Source organism: Heloderma suspectum, chromosome 3, assembly GCF_057233095.1.
Source record: "Heloderma suspectum isolate Gila_16-S chromosome 3, 16-S_ref, whole genome shotgun sequence".
Lineage (NCBI taxonomy): Eukaryota > Metazoa > Chordata > Lepidosauria > Squamata > Helodermatidae > Heloderma > Heloderma suspectum.
The window spans coordinates 151,029,683-151,048,449 of NC_139460.1; the positions used below are offsets into that span (position 1 = coordinate 151,029,683).

General features: G+C 42.8%; 1 long non-coding RNA gene across 3 annotated transcripts; it reads left to right on the top strand.

Moving 5' to 3' along the window:
- The first annotated feature begins 11,170 nt into the window (after positions 1–11,170).
- Positions 11,171–17,888, top strand: LOC146350327 (uncharacterized). Of its 3 annotated transcripts, none has more exons than XR_014789253.1 (5): positions 11,171–11,204; positions 12,995–13,233; positions 14,299–14,420; positions 16,321–16,428; positions 16,933–17,888. It is a non-coding gene; the product is annotated as an uncharacterized LOC146350327 (long non-coding RNA). The 3 variants fall into 3 exon arrangements; XR_014789254.1 differs by lacking the exon at positions 11,171–11,204 and adding an exon at positions 12,614–12,669; XR_014789252.1 differs by lacking the exon at positions 11,171–11,204 and adding an exon at positions 12,625–12,698.
- Positions 17,889–18,767: the final 879 nt, after the last annotated feature.

Here is an 18,767-nt window from a genome sequence, read left to right on the forward strand (position 1 = left end):
GCAGTTTCCCCGCACGTCTAACTTGGCCCTGACGTAGACACTCAGCCGGGATTCAAACTGTAATCCACCCGTCTCACCTCCTTACTTCAATACATGCTTGAAAGTGGGAGGGATACAAAGCAGATTTCCTGCAGGACCTGATTCTCCGCCACACATCTCTACATGCTGGCCCAAACACACATGCCTGAAACCAGCACCTTCGTCTCTGCTCCCAAATAAGCCACCCAAGTATTCATATACCCCAAGTGAAGCACAGAGAGGAGAAGAGCGAGGCATGATTCTTTAAGGACTCTCATGAGTGCTCCCTTATCTCCTGTTCGCCCACTCCGACCCAGCCACCAGCACAGTACACAAGCAACAGCACTGTTGGTGAGGAGCCAGTCAAAGCTCTGGGTGGCTTTCTCCCATCACTCTGGGCATGATGGTGGTGGCTTTTAGCCAGCGATACAAAGAAGCACACATGCCTGCTTCACAACGAATGAAACAGCGTGGCTCACCACTTCTAAAGTAAGGGCGCCATGTGGGTATGGCAGTGTAATGCATGTGCACCACCATAATAATGTTAAACTTGTTTAGAAGCTGGTAGACAAAACTGGTAGGTGCTGAAAGCAGAGGTGTGTGTGCAAGAGCACCCTAAGAGAATATTTGTTTATATCACTGCCCATTGTCGGGTTGACCTTGACTGCTTACATTACGGTTACAAATGGCAATGGAGACCAAGGATCCTTATCAGTCATCCGGTCAAGGCAAGGTTTGACCAACTGAAGCTGACTAGGGGCTCCTTCATACCCGGCTTTTATCCTGCGATTGAGAGGTCTCCTTCACGGAAGTTTGTGAGCTCTTTACATGACACTGTGATCATTCAAGGCATCTCCTGCACTAAATGCCCTTTGTTCCATTTTTAAACAGATCACAGATAATGAGCTATCGAATTACCCCGTTGTGTTCCACTTCAGTTTCGTCCTTGAAAAGAGTAAAAGTGGCAAGAAGAGGAGTGAGATCAATGAAAGATAATGGAAGACCCAGATACAGGGAGAAGGAGGGGGAAGGGGGTGGGAGGAAAAGGAAGCACATGAAAAAGGGTGTGTCGTTGTGATCCTGCATTTCAAATGGAAGCAGAAAGCCCTGTTTTAAATTCAGGATTTTAGGCTGGTGTAGAGAGAGCCTAAATGTAAAAGCCACCTTTCTTTCAAACTTTGTCTACCATTTGGTTCAAAGATATGCAGGTAAAAGAACACTATACTCTCAAACAGACTTTTTCTGTGCGAGAGATTGTCTCCAAGAATTAATGTATCAAACAGCAGGAAGAAACTCTGCTTCAGCTTAGTTGGTGATCCTTTAATAAAAGGCTAGTTGTAAGGATGAAACACCCTTTCATATAAGGTTCATCTCTTCCAAATGGAATATATGTTACAACCAAGTGGCTGGAGAGGGGCGGACAAGTGAGTTGCACTTCCTCGGATTATATTAGGTTCCTGGACCGACATATGAAAAGTAAGGATAGATGAGAAATTTGTTGGGTTCACATTTTAATGTGATATTACCCAATTTGCATCTCCCAGAAACGAATGTGGGCCCAAATGCACTTTGCAATTGGAAATCCATACATTTCCAAGTTTGCAATGGATTTTGCAAAACAACAAAAATGTGTTCAACATGTGCATATTTGAAACATGTGCATATTAAAAAAAAATGTGCAAGGGAAAATGCATACATTTCTAAAATGTCCACAAACATGCTTTAGTCAATGGGTGCATGCATACAAAAATTTATATAACTGAAAAATGCATGCAAAACTGCACACATTTTGTAACGTACATATTTCTGTGTAGGGGGAACAAAGGCTTTCATGGAACTGGGATGGAACAAGCCTAGCAGTAGAAAACTGAGAATCTAAACGAGATTGAACTTAACAGATTCACCCATCCCTAATGAAAAGGACCATGTGTGTATGATGTGCCCAAGGTGTGGGTATAAAAATATTTTTTTTCATAAACTTCCCATTTTCCCCCAAAACATTTGTTTATACTGGAAGCATGATACAAGTAAGTGGATATTGCTTCAGCTTCTCTCTCTCTCTCTCTCCCCCCCCCCCCCCGGTTCATTGAAAGGTATGCGGAACCTCCCTTTAGGAAATGTTTTTGCAGTAATTCAGATACAACCATTTTTACAGGAAACAAAGACATATGGTTGTTTATAAAATATCTTGATCACCAGCAGGAGGAGAAAATAGATGTAATTTGAAATTCAGACAAACACTGAAACTACCATTTGAAGTGTGAGTCAGTCAGTACATGACAGTGTCCCCTTTGGCCATGGCTGCACTACACAAAATCCAATCTATTTACAATCTACTCAGAGTAAGATACCCATTGAAACTCAAGGTAAATGTATGTACATAGAATTGTGGACATAGGATTGCAGATAAGTGTATATACTGTAGGATTGTAGCTTTAGAAAATTCAATTAAAATCAATGTGCTATAACATGAAAACAATGGTAGCCAGATCGTTCTCTGTTTACCAATAATACCTCAATCCAAGGTTGGATCAAAGTTTTCAAATGCTGAAGATGGCATCCTTTTTTGATTGTAGAATAGAATGTTATGCCTGGCTCAGTATCTAATTTATGAGGCATTTCATCTCAGCCTTAAAGTGTGTTCCTAGCTATGTCTTTATTAGGGATGGGTGAACGTCTCTCATATTTTCTCTGACAGTTGAATTTTTAAATTTATTTATTTATTCAATTTATAACCTGCCAATCTACAAAATACTCTAGGCGGCATACAAAGTTAAAAACAAAATTACACACACACACACACACACACATACAATACAGCCTAGAAACAGTATATGACAGTCACCAAAGAGAAAGAAGGATTCTAAAAGGGAAGGCCTGCCAGAATAATAGAGTCTTTAATGCCTGGCTTGCTCAAAAAACTTCAAAGAGGTCAGCAGGTGCATTTCAACTGGCAGGTCATTCCACCACTGAGGGGCAGCAATGGAGAAGGTCCTGTTGCATGTGGCTGCCAGGCTCACATTAGGCAGCCGTAGCAGGGAGCCCTCAGAGGACCTGAGGTGGTGGACTGGGACGTAGGGGAGAAGGCACTCCCTCAGGTATCTTGGATCTAGACCATGTAAGGCCTTAAAGGGAAGAACCAGCCCTTTATATTTTGCCTGGAAACAAATTAAAGTTTTAAAAATTCTTTCTCTTCCATATATGAAGAGCTGTGTGAATGTTGGTAAATTCTTATAAGGAATTAACTGAAACAAAATTCTCACCCATCTGTACCAGCCAAATTCAGTATGTGCAGCTATTCCCAGCATGGAGAGGGTAATGATGTACCTGCCTTCCATACAGCTGTTAAAGATGTGGAGCCTGTCAGAAAATAACCCTAATTAAGTACTAACATGGGTGAATACACAGGGATTCAAATTCAGACTTTTCAGAACTAAGCCCTGGGTCTGAATGGATCTGTTGGTTTCAGTTTCTCCCACGTTCAGTTTTTTAAGATCTGGAGTTATTTTTGTCCCAGTTATGGAGAACTTTGTGAATTTTGGTAAATCCTTATCAAAACCAAGCTGAAATGAAATTCTCACCCATCCCTATTCTTCATTCAGAAGTAGATCCCATTGAGTTCACCAGAATTGTCTTCCAAGTCATGACCAAACAAAACTGCACAATGCAGATAACTGATGCCTCCTTCTTTCTTGCAAAGCACACTCATGAAGAAAAGGAGGGGAAGAGTGGATGCATCTTTACGAGCTTAGAACTGGTCTAGAAAACCTGTGGAGGCTGCAGCTTGGGAAGCAGATGCATGGTGGGGAAAGGGCTGCGAGGAAATATTTAAACAGCCCTCCCTCCTGTCCCTTTCTACTGCAAATTGCCCCCTCCCAAGAGTGCTTTGCAAGGAAGAATGAACAAGCACATTAATATTTTGTGTGGATCCATTATAACATTTAGTTTAGCTCTGTACATGCCCAGGAATCTAGCCTTTGCTTCCTCACTGAATTTGTAGCATGCTCCTCTGTTATGCTACAGTTTTGTCACTCAAATTTTGGCAGCCTTTGGAGGTGGACCTTATCACTTGCCTCTTAATCTGGGCTCTTATGACCTACAGTTAACAGATTTACACTACAACCCTATGCATGTCTACTCAAGTAAGTCTCACTGAGTTCAATGAGACTTCCACCCAAGCTAATGCACAGATACTAGCTTACTCCTCTGTCCCTAACCACACATGCATTTTTCAGCTCACATCTGCAGCATTGTTTATCGTAACTTTAAAACTGCTGTTTGTGACTCTTTAAGTGGATCATAATGCCATCTTCAACATCCTTGGATTCTCTGGCATCCTGTGGGGTTTTACTCTTTGCTGTCACTGTGGCATAGCATATTATAATCTCGATTATATGGGCCCTTCTGTAAAGGCTAGCAGATATGGAGCATCATACTTCAGTACAGAAAAACAGCTTTGTAGTTATATAATGCCAACAACAGTGACTGTTGTCACCCTGCCCTGAGCTTTTACTTTTTAGCAGAGAGCTTAAAAAAAGTCAGACCTGAGTCTTTTTCTCCTTTATCATCTTAACTGCTCTTTATTTTCTCCTCAGCTTTATAGTCTTTAAAATCTTTATTACCGAATGTCTATCGCTGCCTAGAGATAATAAAAAGCACACCCCCAGGAGATCTTGGTCCACTTTGTTTTTGAGTCATTAAAGATATGGTTTTGCCTTTAGGGAAGAGGGCACGGATATAGATGAACCTAGTCTTAGGAAGAGAAGAGTAAGTGCTAAAATGATGAGTAGCCTTGATCGAACTAAAGGGAATACTCAGCGTCCTGCAAGTCACTTAGTAGATTTCATAAGATTGTGCATGTGAGTGTGTGTGTGTGTGTGTGTGTGTGTGTTGCGGGGGGGGGGGCGAGAAGGATATCAACAATCCCATTATTGCTTCAATAAAACAAAAATGGGGCCTCAAGAGAAAGCGATTATTTTGTATTTTGAATGAAGAATTTAAATAGTCTCATATATCTGTCCGGGTGTCTCATGGATTAATTCCTGCTGGCAGTTTTCTCTGCAAAGATAAAATCCTGCAAATATTACACACACATGCACGCACACACACAGACGTACACACACATTTGTGGAGATGGAGGACTAGATAAATAGGAGTGGAGAAGGGGAGCATAAAGCACAAGTCAGGAGAGAAATATTTTACAACTGTGTTTATATTAGCTTTCCATTGAATACTGCAGTGACTTGACTAAAATATATGAGCGCTCCAATCTCATTTTCAAATACAAGAGGCATTTTATAATGTAATCTTGCTAAATGTATGACATTGTACCTTTTGATCATGTTTCTGTTTGGCTAAACCTCCTAGATGTAAATAGCTGACATTCGTCAATGTTATGGTTTATATTTGGGGAGAAGGAGGGATGTGGGGGAAGTAGCAGAAAACCACAACATTTGATTTTGAATATTTTGAGTATGGTGCCAACCTCTGTCTGTGGGCTAATGCACACTTACCAAATAACCAAACAGAAAGACCCAAGACCCATCCAGAAGCTCTTTCTGCAGCTGTCAATCAGAAGGAGATTAGACAGATAGATAGATGATAGATAGATAGATAGATAGATAGATAGATAGATAGATAGATAGATAGATAGAAGATAGATAATCCCTTGTGTGTCACTATATTAGACCTCAAAATTAGTATTGTAAAAATGGGGCTCACTGTTATTAAAAGCTGAGTCTCAGGCATGGATCGCTGAGACCTAAGCTCATGTCCCTCCTTGACCTTGGGACCAGTCACTCCGGGCCAAACCAGGCATTACTTTAAATCTGTATCTAGCAGCGACGCTTTTTTAATTACTCTAGAGTAGGTGCAGGAGGCTCAATCCAGATTTTAACCCTCCCCCACTCCCATCCTAGGGTCACAATATGGATCTGGCTCCTTGCACTTACTTACAATTTTTCTTTAAAAATTTTTGACGTAGCAGCTAGATACAGATTTGAAGTAATGTCTGTTTTGACTCTATCTGTCACACAGTTGTTGCTGTGCGGATAACATGGAATAAACTATCACCCAACTATGCATGCACTATTTGCCCTTTAGAGGAAGGGGAGGACTGAGGTACCGGGGGCGGGGGAGTGTATATCGACAGTTCTGCCAAAGTCTACAGAAAGCGCACATCGAGTCTGATGAAATATTGGGTCTGGAGGGTGAAATGACAGAAATATATAGGGATTCTTAAACTGTAACTTACAAGACATCGCACAGGGCCATTTAAAAATGTAGTCACTGAGGAGCTGCAGATTCATTCTAGTTTTCAAGGGGAATTGTAAATAGATGGGAAGACCTTTTAGGATGGCTAAAACAGAGCTGATTCACAGCATCATCACAATCATCTCCCTGTAATGAGGGAATGCTTTGAGTCAAACTCTTGGCTGCCACACCCACCATAAAGACAAGATCCCCATTCATTTCAGTGGGGCTTGCAAAACATCAGCCTGAGGCAGGGCCGGCCCTACCATGAGGCAGCCATGTCAGGCAGCACATGCTGAGGGTCAAGAAGTGGAGAGAGCCATGTGTGCCCCTTAAGTTAGCGTCTTCCCCTCAGGTGCAGTGAAAGGCACTGTACCATCACCAGTGCTGAAGCAAGAAGATTCAACTGCCAGTCCAGGAAGCTTTTGCATATGGAATGAGCGAGGTGCCAACTTAGCCTGCACCTCAGGCAGCAAAGCATCTTGGATTACACCCAGTTTTGCTAGGGCTGTCAATTCTCATGAACTGGGGTTCTGTCAGGAAAGCTTGCCCCTTTCCCTGATCCTTCGTTCAACTACTACCACAACTGCAGTTGCCATTTTGGATCCACGGACAGCAGCTTAACCAATATATTTAATTTCACTATGGAAAAATTTGCATTAACAAACACAGCCTTTATGGATACAGCAAGCATCTCCTTAGATATTATCCCGAGGTCAGCCTCAAAGTCATATTCCTTCTAGGGAGTTGCTTGGCAAACTAAGTCCTAAAACACTTCTGAGTTAAACAAATTTCATGCTCTTTTCCAGCCAAAGGTGATTTTTTATAAACTATTTTAAGGTATCTTTTGGCTAACTTGGAGGCATCTAAGCATTAAAAATTGACTTTCACCGTTTAATGAAAATACCTAGATCTTTTCCCTACTTGGATACCACTGGAACAGGCTCTTTTTAAAAACTTTTATCCTTGGGTGAAATGTGCTTGCAGTCCTCAATAAGGAATATGCAATTTGAATAAAAAAACATATTAATAAAAACATACCAAAACAAAATCAACTGCTGTGTGTCTATTGCACTTTATTTTAAAACAGTGTTTTGCTGTTGTTTTTCTGTATTTGCATGTGCAAATGCCTACATGCAATTCTATATTCATGCATTCGAAATACTCAGTATCAAAGCCCATTTAACCTCCTCCAAAGTATTTTGGTCTACGGTAACATGATAATTAAGTAAAGCAATTCATTTAGAAATAACTGTAACCTCTGTAGCCTGGGAGTAGGTTGGAGCTTAATTTGACCTCATTCTTCTAGTTCCTTGAGATCAGGGATCCACCATTTTATTAAACAAGCCCCTGCCTCAAGACACTCACATTTTAAAGTTTGTCCGTGAGGAGAGAACACAAGGAGGCGTGGGATGGGAAAATAAAAGGAGCCAGTGTTTTGATCAGCCTTTCCCAACATGATGCACTCCATATGTTTTGGACTTCAACTTTCATCAACCCCAGACACTGTAGTCCAAAACATCAGGAGGGCACCAGATTGGAGAAGGATGGCTTAGGGTCACGCTAGCACCAGTGAGATCCAGATTCAAATCCCCATTTAGCCAAGATTGCTGGGTCACCTTTGGCCAGTTCCTCTCAGTTCAATCTACTTCTCAAGGTAGTTGTTAGGATAAATAGGGGAAGAACCATATACACCATCCTGAGCTCCCTGTAGAAAAGGCAGGATAGCAACATAAAGCATAAATAAATAAGAGATCAATAAACAAAGGATAATTGTGAGCAAATGTTCTTATAGGTAGATGCTGATGCAGTTAAGAATGCCCAATGTGAAGAAGTTAAGCACAAACTTCATTGAGCGGGTGTCACCTCTCTCTTCCATGGAAGAGCAATGGAATTATACCCAAAGGCAATTTTGAATGAAGAGTCGGCAGCAGTCAGACTGATTCTCAACCTGCTTTGGTACTTCTGATGTACTGTCTGAAATAATTCAGTGCAGTGGCTAAGGAACAAGCCTACAAATCAAGAAGGCCCCAGTTTGCATCTTGCTTCTGCCAGGAACTCATTTGCCTTAGGCAAACCAGCCCCATCAGCTTCAGCTTCACATCTGTATAATAATATAGGCTATACTGACTGTAACATACAAGGCTTTTGTAAGGATTACCACAAAATACTGTATGTGAAATACTACAGAATTGCATAGCTTCTCCACCTCTTCACAAAGTCTTTGCAAAAGTCACTGTGATGATTGAGGAAAATGTATGCCTCAGACCAGGAAATCCCAGGCCACAGCTAATCGAGAAGAGCAAAAAAGACTGTTTATCTGGCCCAGGACTATAGGCTTCTCCACACAGAGGCTTTTTATCCTGCAACTTAACTGGGGCTTCTATAATGTTTCATTATACAGCCACTAGATGGCACTGTGGCATAGCTCCTATTATTGCGTGACTTCCTCTTTTCACAAAAAAAAATCAATGTGCTCTATTTTAATGGCTCATTATCTCCAATCTTAAAAAAATTGGATAAAGGTCAGAAGATGCGGGAGAGGCCCTGGAGGCTGACGACATCATGTAAAAGGCCCTCAAACATCCATGAGTAACCAAACTCAATTGCAAGATAAAAGCCCTATGTGAAGAAGCCTTATATATCTTATGCCCCACCAAGCCAAAGAGCAGCCAACAATCCATGTATTGTGGAAGGTGCTTACTCCCTCCTCCCCCCAGCACCACCCTCTACACACATTTTATCAGTGCCCAACAGCAAAACAGGAGGTTTATCAAGCCCCTAGTGGGCAACCCTACATGGGTGGTGGGCTGCGTTTTGTTCATTGGGTCACAGGTTTTACAGGCCTGAACTAGCCAAAGGCCCATGGTATCATGGACAATGGCTATTGGGCAGTATAGAAATAAATAAATAAATAAATAAATAAATAAATGTCCTATTTCTGTTCTATAATTAATTATGTTGTAGGAAATGCTACCTTATAGATAATAAGTAAAATACAGAAACAGCCTCACAGGTTTCATAAACAAACAAAAACCTTCTTTACCCGAAGGGGAATAAATTTAAATTGAATGGCTTTCACCATAAATCTCAGATAATATATTCTGTATAAAATCTTCCCTACCATTGCAATTGCATGTTGTTGTTGTTGTTGTTGTTGTTGTTATTCCCCTCTGTCTTAATTGTGTGACTGCAGTGTTGAAAGGCTGCTGAATCCCACTGAGCCCCCATCCCCCTTTGTTACGCTTCTGTGGCTCATCCAGCATGCCTCAGGAGGCTGTCTCTTCCCCAGTTCTCCCTTCAGACACAGCACACATTCTATCCACCCAATAAATATCAAATTAAGTGGAGATAGTTCAGGAACGTTTCTTCCTTGGCAGATGCTTCTGCCCCGTGATTATTTAACAACCCCAAACTACCTCATTGTCTGTCTGGTCCCATATTTAGAGGTCATGCTAAGCCAGAGTTTCTAGGCCTTAGTCACTGGCCAAAAGCAAAAATTCGCTACCTAAGATGTTCTTTGAAAAAATGAGGCTTTTCTTACTGAAGGTGCAGAAATCACTAATTTTGGTATCCCTGCACATGTCAGGAGGACTAACCTTTAGTTGTTGAGTAAGTCTGGGGGCTGGCTCTGCACAATTACATAAATTCCAAGCCATAATAGAGAAATTAGAATGATATTCCCTGTACATCTCAGTACTTAAACTGCCTGCATTTGTTGATGTATTTTCCATTTGTGTTTTATCAGTAAAAAATACTGTTTTTGGCTGTAGACTAATGTAACTCTGCAAGTTCAACAATAACCCAATGTGACTTGATGCCTGAGTAATGTTACTAGCTTGTAGAGGAATGAACTGAGCACTGGGTGATGGTGGAAAGACTACGGGCTCCTTCATACTGTGCTTTTATCCTGCTATGGAGATTGCTTACTCACAGAAGTTTGTGGGTCCTGTACACAACGCAGGCTTCATCCAGGGAACCTCCCACTCTTTGTGAGTTCTATTGCATTGTTTTCCATGATGAGGAAAGTCTGGCATTTTCCCTTCTCCCACCATGGAGTCGACATAAATGAGGGTGTACAGTTTAAAGTTGCTTTTATTACAAATAAAACAACTGTGCCACCTAGTGGCTTTGTAATGAAACACACAGATCTCATTGAGAAGTTTAGAGTTTTTTTAAAGGCATGTGGAAAGGACCCAATCTGATCCCACAAAGATCCTGGAAGCAGAAGCCCCGGTGAATTGCAGGATTTTTAGTCTTGTGTGATGAAGCCCTACGTATGTGGAGAGTAGGGGCCTCTAGAACTGTGGAGGCCCAAGTTCATATCCCTGCTTAGCCATAAAGCTCACTGGTCTACTTTGGGCCAGTCACCATCTCTCAGCTTCATACCTCACAGGATTGTTGTGAGAATAACATAGGAGAAAGAGAACCATGTACACCACCTTGAGCTCCTCAGAAGGTGGATGGGTGGGATATAAATGTGACAGACAGACAGACGGACGGACGGATGGACAGACAGACAGACAGACAGACAGAAACAGATAATAGACCTTGCCCTTCCTAGTGATCTCTCTAAGAAGGACCCTTGACTTGTGGGGGAAATAGACATTTAGGAGTCTGGTGGCAAGTAATTTCCTCTGTGGTATATATTAAAAGAGGAGTCTTCAGTCTGCATTTGCAAGTCTAATTGCAAGAACAGTTTAGACTAGTGTCAGCCATGGCTCGTGTAGAGCTCAATGAGACATGGAGCCAGCAAGAGCAGATCTTCTAGTGGTTCAGACCAGTGCAGAAGCTTCTAGAAGTTCAGGGAATGTTCTGACCTATTACTGCAAATTTTGTCCTGTGTGGCTGCTGGAGGCATATATGCTGAATCACCATCTGATATCTCTCTACTCATGGTTGAAGACCTACGGTGGGCTTGTTCCTGAGATCTGGTATGTAGTAGTATGTACTCATGATTCTAGGGTTAACAGATCAGAAGTGGATGCTTGACTCTATGTAAAAGCTAAATGAGCATGAGACTTAAATAGTATTAAAGCATAAGTGGTCATAGATGCAAAACTATCAGAGGACCTTATTCTACAAAAGATTTCAGCTTGGTATAATAACATTAAGAAATTATGGAGGAAGCCTACATCTGCAACTGTACACTCACAGTTAATTTGGTAATAAGTTCCACTGAAGTCAGTGGGACTTATTTCGAATAAACATTTATAGGATCAGGCATTACGTTACTCAACACTATTAGTTATTTACAATTTTGTAATTCAGACCTTGCAACCTTGTTCAAGAAATCATAATACATTTTAACAACCTGAAATTAGTGTATGTACATCATAACTTCAGAAAATAGTGTAAAAGCCTCTGGAGCACTTGGTGAAAATAACTTTGAACTTAATATTACTTCATGAATTTATAACATACAGATCTATAGCATAGATCCATAGACAACTATCTAGACTAATAATTTGTTTCATATCTCTCTAGGGTACACAATAATTTACTAGTGTAATAAAGGAATCAATATTCACACTGACATACACATTAGCTTTAATTGTTATAAACCTGATGGGAAATCAGCTCATAAGCTGATAGAAAATGAAAACCATCAGTTAAAGAGTAAATGCCATTATGTAAGGGGCAAAAGCTCATAGACACAGGAAGTGTAAGACGCCATCACCATATTGGTATAGTGGTATTTTACTCCGACATCTGCTGACTTTGGCTTTGCACACTGAGTATAAAGGAAATTTAAATTACCCACTGAGTATAAAAGGAAAGGGTTGCTATCTTTTCTTCAGAAAACAGAGGCTTAGCCCATCTGTGAACATACTTCTCCCTGTATCTTCAAAGGGCAACACAGAGATGTAGGAGATCTCACATTTTCACTGTTAACTTAAAATAAATAGCCATGGAAAGGTCTGAATTTAATTAGAGCACCAGTGCTTGGGGAGGGGGGGGGTAGATCTTTTAAAAACAAAACAAAATAAAACAAACACCTTTCCCCAGTCTAAACTAGTGATGGCTGAATTTACTCCAGCAAAAAACATAATTTGCTCACCAGGTTCTGAATTCCTCTGTCTAATCTCAGATGAAAATGAGATGAACTCAGATTATTCTGAGTTCTTATTTTATTTATATGAATGGCTCCAGAAAAACAGATTTCCTCCTTGCCAGCCACCCCAGGCAGTATTGCTACTCTCTTCTCTTCCTTGAAGCACTGTATGCATGTGCTCCTAGCAAGAGCAGCTGTCTTCAGAGATAGCATTTCAGCCTGGCAGGCACTTCCCGGAATGCCCATGTGACCACCCTATGTGATGCTCACTAGTGCGGTTACATGACCATTCCAGGAAGTGCCTCCAAGACTGAAATGCTGTCTCTGAAGACAACTGCACAGCTGTGAGCATGAAAACAACTTCTCTAAAGTAGTAAGAAATTTACTACTAGAATTTATATTGAGGGCTCAGCTGATATGCACAAGAGATAATACCCAAATATTATCTGTTACGATTAGAGCTGAGTTGTTACTCACAAATCCTTTCAGGGCACTAAGAGGGTTTGGGAGTGTGGGAGAGTGAAAAATAACACTCACTTTTTTCACCAAACATACCATTGTGCTTGTGTAATCAGTTACTCAACTGCCCGGTTGTGCAAGCATAATGGGCAACCGCTTGCGCAACAGAAAGATTCAGCAGAGCTTCACTAGTGCTATTTGAATTTGCAGAATGTCACCGTTGGATGCTGCCCATAGTGGGAACATCGTGCTTTAATGCCTTATACCGAGACAAACCACTGATCCATCTAGCTCAATATTGTCAACAGTGACTGACAGTGGCTCTCCAGGATTACAGGCAGGAGCTCTTCCAGCCCTACCTGGACATGCTTGGAGATTGAACCTGAGGCCTTCTGCATGCAGCGCATGGGCTCCACCACCGAGCTATGATCCTCCTTAAGTTAAGACAGGTTTGTCTGAGTTCTCATAACCTCATGGGAGATTCCCTTCCCTGCTTGTTTTTGCAGGTTGTAAATATATTGCATAATGTATTTAAAAATTCCAACTCCCTCTCCCCTGGCATGTTTATATATCATCACCAGGTTTATAGCATTAACAACATATGGGTTGGGCGGAGATCTCATGGTGCTGCTGATGGCTGCAGTTTCCCCTCATGCTCCTGATTTGTCACCGTCTAGAGAGCCAGACACCTTATTTTCACACTAGATTTAATTAAATGTACAGTGCTTTTTAAAACTTTTCTTCTGTTAAAAAAAAAAAATGAATCTGTGCATGCTGTATAAAACTGAAGGGCTGTGTAAAATAACAACAAAAGAAACACCAATCACACTGGATTTTTCAAATCGCCTTCCTTTCAGTGGATAATGTCCTACAATTTTACCCTGGGGGAAAAGCTGTGTAGATTCTGTTCTTTCCTCCACAACAGCCTGACACGTAACCGGTGTGACGCTTATTTACATCCACTGCTCTCCAATTAACAGCCCACTAGGCTACAAACACCCACAGTGGCTTTATTCTGTATTTATGTCCTCAATTATTTTTAAACTCTCTACAAACCATTCTGACTTGAATATATTCCCAACTTTGGGTATTAACTACAGTAAGGCAAAGTAGCATGTGTTATTGGGGTGTGTGGGGGAGGGACAATATAAATGTAGATATATTGCCCACTGCTTTGGGTTTTTTAGATGCATTGACATCAAGTCATTGCCTCTGAGATAAGATGTAGGTGGTTATTCATTTCTGTTCTTTATAAGCTGCTTTATAATGAGCATGGATGGTTTAGGGAGAATGCAATGTCATAAGCATTGTTCAGAATGCAAGCACATGGTTACTTATTGGTATAAGTTACTGCCACTGTATTATATCCAGCCTGACTTCTTTCCATCAAATGCCTCTAAAGTGGCAGACTGAATTTAAGATCACATCATTATTTTATGTAAGGTTCTGAATTCTAGTGATTGTTATTACATTCTATCCTTTTCTTTTTCTTTCTTTTTTTACTGGAATCTAAGAACAACAAAAATTGCCTTCCTGGTAGTGCTGATCAAAGTCGAACACTGTCTCCTCTCCAGCAGATAAGAGTTTGAGATACACTGCTTCTAAACACAGAGATACCATGTCTAGCTGTTATATGGTAATATGCCTTGTGATGATCATGGGGAATTATTAAACCCCTTAGGAGGAAATATAATCTAGGCCATGGGGGGAGGGGGGAGGAGAAAAGAATGCCCTGTCCTCATGAGTTTGGTTGAAAATCACTTCCCACATTCCAAATCAAGGAACAAAGTTTATTAAAATATCAGATAACAGATGAGAAGGAAAACAAAGGAGGCACAAAACAAAACACAAACTTATAGCCTATTCAGTCAACCCCACCTCCTCACCCCCCTGTAGAACTCTCACTCAACAACTATGGAGTTTATTTGGAGTGATAGCATAGATCCCAAACATCCCTCTTGCAAAAGTTGTAATGCCCCACTGATTTTCCCTGGCCAAAGAAGGAGCAGGGCAACTACCCAAATAGTAGTGGGTATTTCCCAACAGGTGCAAAGCACATAAACGCAGGATACTAATTGCCACCCATTTAGGGGTATACGAAACCCCACTTACCTGGCTCCTCTGGGTTCCACGGTGGGGGGGAGGCGATCCGGTCCTCCCCCCGGAATCCTCAACAGGGGGGAAGGTGATCCGGTCCTCCACCCCAGATTCCTGCCCAGCCGGCTCTGCTACGCGGCCAGTCCACGGACACAAATGGTGTCCTGCGTAGGGGACGCCATTTGCTTTCCTATGCTAGGCTGTGATAGGCTACGTATATATTTACATAGCCTATCACGGCTAAAGCGGGGACGCAAATGGCGGCCGCTATGCCATTTTTGCCCCTGCTCTTTGCTGTGATAGGCTGTGTAAGTATTTACATAGCCTATCATGGCCTAATGCAGGCACGCAAATGGCGGCCGCTATGATGGCTGCCATTTGTGGCCGCAGCAACCCAGCAGTGGCCGGAAGACGAGCCGGAGCTGCCGCCGCCACCACCGCCGCATCTGCCGCCACTGCCGCTGCCGCATCCACCACCAGGTAGGTCCATTCCGGGGATTCTGGGGGGTGGCGGGGGGAGGCCGTACCGCCATGGACTCCATGGGGAATTCTCCAACATCCCTACGCCCATTAGATTAGGTTGGTAGGAGGCCGCTTCAAGGCATGGCCTTCACTGGCTCAGCCAGATGAAATAACTCCAGGAGCTGGTACATCCCTCCAGATCCAACAGGAATCAGCTACAGCTACCCAAGCCAAATCATGCCCACAACTAAGGGGAAATAGACACCAAGAAAGAACTCTCAAAGTCACACCAATCAAGCATCACATCTACTTCTTAAAAAAACAAATAGACAAACTAATCTAAGCCAAACTTAGGATGCAACTCCCATCATCCCTAGCCAACAGTAGTCCAACATCAACTGGGGACCTATTGTTGAGGACCACTGATTCTATGGGCTTCTTCACACAGAGCTTTTACCCTGCTATTGACATTGCTCACTCACGGAAATTTGCGGGCCCTTTAGGTGACGCCATCAACCTCCAGGGCGTCTCCTGCACTTAATGACCTGTATTCCATTTTTAAATAGATTGCAGATTATGAGCTATTACATTACCCCGCTTGTGTTCCACTTGAGTTCCCTCCATGAAAAGAGGAAAAGCGGCACAAAGAGGAGCTAGATCAATGAAACATATGGAAGACTCAGATAAGGGGGGAGAAGGAGGGGGGTACAGTAAGTGTGTGTGTAAAGGGAGTCCATTCTGATCCTGCATTTAAAATGGAAGCAGAAAGCCCTCTTTTAAATGCAGGATTTTAGGCTGGTGTGGAGATGCTCTATGGCCATCACCTTCACTTGGATTTACGGAATTCACTCTTGCTTCCCCATAATGTATCTTTTATGTCCTTTATCGCTCACTTGCATGGAATGTTCATTTCAATGAATTTCATTGTAATCTCATTGTATGGTGATGTATAAGATGAATTAATTTGATGCCAACAGGGCTGGCAAGGAGGTCTTGGGCGTTGTGGACAAATCTGGATTCTTCCTCTGTTTAGCCCAGTGGTGTCAATCCTCTTTCAGAGAAGATCCTGGAGCCTCATTCCAGTGGTGAGTGGGGCTGAAAGAAAAGGTGTGGGGACAAAGGCAAAAGAGGCAGAGCCAAAACTTTAAAATGCCGCCCTGTTTTAGCTTAGAGCTCTTAATGCCAGGAATTAACCTTTAGGAGAGGCATTTCAGTCTTTTAGAATGGGGGTGGTGGGAGAAAATGCATAAAAGCCAGGAAACCACCAAAAGATAGGCAGTTTGGGAGAAAGGAGTGGGGCCAGGGGAAGTCACATGGCTCTCTGGGGATCCCCAGATTGAGACCCTGGACAAACTGGAACTGGCCCTGGGGCCTGAGGTTCAATGCCCTCGGTTAGACAGAGAGCCAGTCTCGGGAGAAGGGTAACCCCGGTGCCAGGGACCAAGACAGGATCTAGGGGGAATAGCAGAATCAGGGGAAATGCTATGGGTAAACAGATAGGAAACCAGGGGGGAAAGACCAGAGCGAGCAGTTGGAGACAGTTTAGACACAGGTCCAAAGCCTAATGCTTTGCCTGCTTCCTTTTAAAGGGACTGCTGGTAAGTTGGAGCAAAAGAAAGCGGAGAAGGACATGTGGCCTTAGCTGAACTTGCATTCCAAGGCAGGGGTGAGAAGCGATTTCTACAGCTACCAATTCAGCAGGGATAAGGCAACACAAGGGGACAAGTTGGTCCCCATTTGATCCTGTGAATCTGCTGACACTCACCCCTGGGCCTGGCTCCTCAGACTGAGAAGTTGGTCACTCATTCACTTCTGGCACAGGCTGAATTGCTCCTGAATTGCCTCTACCTCCAGATTGCTTGGCCTGAGAATGGGTCTCACAAGAAGGTTTCATTGCTGCATGAAACAAATCATATTTATATTTTTCAGTAAAGAAATACAGAGTCAGAAGAGTTACCTTTCCTTCCAAGCTGCTTCCTGGGTTCTGATATTGGTGATCTGTAGAATTACATGGATGGATTGAATTTTAAGGCCCTAGATAATTAGTATAACCATTTTCACCTCATAGAAGGCCAGATCCAGAGCCAACTGAAATAAATGGCATCATCCCAGAGCTTTTGCCTTCTCTTATTCGAGTTTGCTGTTTCAAAGAAAAAGAAGTGGGGCCAACTTGTTGCTAACTCTATTTTGAAAAGGTGCTTCTACCTACTCCTTCAAATTATAGGGTCAGGAGCATACTGAAGCATGGGTAGGGAGGGATCCTTGCCATTTGAAGTTACAGACTAGAATAGAGTAGCGATGCTGCGAGTGCCCAGCAGGGTCTGTGAGTCCAGTGGACACCCCCACATCTGCGTCCCCGGACCCCGCTCACTGAGCCGTGGGGCACAATGGGACCTGGTTGCCAAGCTCCTTAGGGCTTGGTGAGTGGCTGAGAGCAGCCCGTCCTAATTGCGAGCCACCGCCATTGTGCACAAAATGGCAGCTTGGCTTCTTCCAGGAAGATAGCAAGCTGCAATTGTGTGCACATTAGCGACCACTGGAGTCCCCATTGCCATGCACCAACCACTTGCCGTTTCTTCCATGCAAGGAGGAGATGGTGAGTGGTTGGCATGTGGCAATGGGAACTCCTGCCTCCTGAGTCAACCTTCACAGGCTTCTTTCTTGCAAGGAAATTGCCTATGAAGGCTTGACAGGTGGGGGAGGCAGGAGTTGCCCTCCAGCCATGCGCTCTCCCCTCCTTGCAAGGAGGGGAGAGTGCATATTACCTTCCTGGAAGAACCTGCCTGAGCGCCACTGTTGTGCATAATGGCAGCTTGAAGGTGGACAGCCCCACGGCTTTGTTGGGTGCTCACCAGGCTGTCCAGAAGCTTGTGCAGTGCTGTGAGGAGGGGTGTGTGGTGGTGGTGGCTCAGCGAGTGCCTGACAAAGCCAAGCGTGGGTGAGTCTGTCCATCCTTAGAATAAAGACATGAAGGCTTGGGGTGGGGGAGAGAAGGAAAAGGCGGGGGGGAGAAACATTCAGGAATTTCTTCCCCTTTTTTCAGGGTTATTAAAAAATGGGGGGGTCTGATTTTTTTCTCGAGGGTTTTCCAGGTTTTCCCCCCAAGCCTTCACATCTCTAGACTGAAACACCTATGCTTAAGTAAAGTTCTTTGTACATGTGTACTTCAAAGGCACATAGAGAAGTACAGGAATGAAGCAAGTACAATAGTAGGACAATAGAGGGGAACGGGACCAGAAATGAAATGATCCAATGAGTACTTGTGCAGACACACCTTTTAAACAATTGCAGGGTCTCTCACCCATGCCTATTCATTCATCGTCAAGCAAAAACAATTTTTTTTTTGGCTCAGAAATTTTATCAAACCTGCAATACAGTGTTCTAAATGTTTTGGATGAATTCATTCACCAAGAAAAAGCCTGCT